This window comes from Carlito syrichta, unplaced genomic scaffold, assembly GCF_000164805.1.
Source record: "Carlito syrichta isolate Samal-C Ts95f unplaced genomic scaffold, Tarsius_syrichta-2.0.1 Scaffold316389, whole genome shotgun sequence".
Taxonomy (NCBI): Eukaryota; Metazoa; Chordata; class Mammalia; order Primates; family Tarsiidae; genus Carlito; species Carlito syrichta.
In genome coordinates, this window is record NW_007260485.1 from 148,310 (window position 1) to 150,350 (window position 2,041).

The 2,041-nt window shown below is 47.4% G+C and overlaps 1 pseudogene; it reads left to right on the forward strand.

Annotated features, from left to right (window-relative positions):
- Nucleotides 1–327: 327 nt before the first annotated feature.
- On the forward strand, nucleotides 328–1,451 carry LOC103276856 (annotated as a pseudogene).
- The last annotated feature ends 590 nt before the right edge of the window (nucleotides 1,452–2,041 follow it).

The following is a 2,041-nucleotide window of genomic DNA, read 5'->3' on the forward strand; positions in this document are numbered from 1 at the left end:
AGAGTGAGACTCCAACTAAAAAAAAAAAAAAATTTTTTTTACTGTTGAGATGAGGTCTCACTATGTTGCCTAGGCTATTCATGAACTCCTGGGCTCAAGTAGTCCTCTCACGTTGGCCTCTCAAAGTGCTGTGGTTACAGGTGTGAGCCACTGCACCTGGCCCATTCTTTTATTTAACAATATTTACAAGGTTCTTCCATGTTGTAGCAAGTATCAGTACATTATTCCTTTTTACAAAATAACAGCTTTCCCCAGAAGTGCATGCACAATCAGCTCCCCTGCCATGGAGCCATGGAGCCATGGAGCCCAGGTCTTACCTGAGACAGCATGCAGGAGTGGTAGGTCCAAGTAGGGCTGCTGACTGGGACCCTACTGACCACCTACCTGTACATCCCATCTCCTTTCCTACCGCCCTCCCCATCCTAACTTTCCCCTGCCCTGTACTTGTGGAAGTCTTCGGGCAAGTTTTTTACATACAAGGTACTGTGCATATTCTACCAAGACTCCGTGGGTGTGGTGGAAAGTCTGGAGATAATTGTGCTTCTGCATGAGTTTCCAGCATCCAGCTACGACTGGCACAAGATCTGGGAAGGTGTGGCCTTGAGGTTCCGAACGATTGCCCTTGATTTCCTAGGCTTTGGCTTCAGTGATAAACCAAGGCTGCACCACTAATCCATCTTTGAGCAGACCAGCATCCTGGAGGTGCTGCTGAGGCACCTGGGACTGTAGAACCACAGGTTCAACCTGCTGTCCCATGACTAGAGGGACATTGTCACCCAGGAGCTGTTGTATTGCTTGGCTCATCATCAAGAGTGTCTGTCAAATGGAGGAAACGACATTGAGGGCCTGCTGTTCTTGTGCTTAAAGTTAGTTTCCAAGAACCCATCGACCTACTGTATAAGATTCTTCAGCTCCTAATTGTGGCAGTGCCAAGGTTCAGTTAGAAATTATTGAACCCCTGGTGTGACCTTTTGGAGCTGGCTTGTATCTTTCCCGAGACTCACCATCCTCTCCTCCTTCAAAAGTTTCTCAAGGACTGAGGCATGCTGCTGCCCATCCTCACGCGCCTCATGAACTACTTTGTGTTCTCTTGAGACCTCACCCCAGTCTTCAGGCCGTATACCCAGCCCTCTGAGAGTGAGCTGTGGGACATGTGGGCAGGGGTCTACAACAATGATGGGAACCTCATTATTGATAGTCTTGCAGTCCATCAAGGAGAGGAAGAAGTTCAGAAGACGCTGAGTGGGAGCTCTGGCCTCTGTGTCTATCACCATTTTATCTATGGGCTGTTGGATCCTTTAAATTCTTGTCCAGAATTTTTATAGCTCTACAGGAAAATGCTGCTGCAGTTCACAGTGTCGATTCTGGAAGACCACATTAGCCACTACCCACAGCTAGAGAACCCCATGGGTTTCCTAAATGCATTCTTAGGCTTCATCAGCTCCTTCTGAGCTGAACAAGTAACTTCCTTTTGTCACCTTCCCTGCTTCCTTATCTGTTATGTATCCACTTAGGAAGAGATGCCTACAGAATTCCTGGCTGTCAGACATTACTTTCTCACTGAGTCCACTCTTCTCAGTCAGTGAGCAGTGTGAGGAAGAGGCCGGCAGGAGCCCAGCTTTAGGGTGGATGTAATCGCTCACTCCCATTCCCTTAATGTCTGAGCAGGTGCATGGACTGCCTTTGTTCTGTGTTATTAGGAAATTCTTATAGGCGTTACTATTCACTGATTCAGAAAGATAGACATTCTTTTGCATTAAGTACTTTTTAATACTTCTTTGAAAGGATCACCTGAGCTTAGTGGTTGAGGCTGTGGGTGGCTGTGAGAGTGCCACTGCACTCCAGCCTGGGTGACGGAGTGAGGCTCTGTCTCACTCCAAAACAAAAACAGAACTTCAGGCAGGTCCTTCAGGTGATGTTCCAGAAGAAGGCCTTGTTATTATAGGATGACAGCTCCATGTTTGTTACTGCCCCTGAAGACCTTTCAGTGGGACAAGATGCATGTGGGATACAGAGATACTGATTCCTGACCCTATGTAGG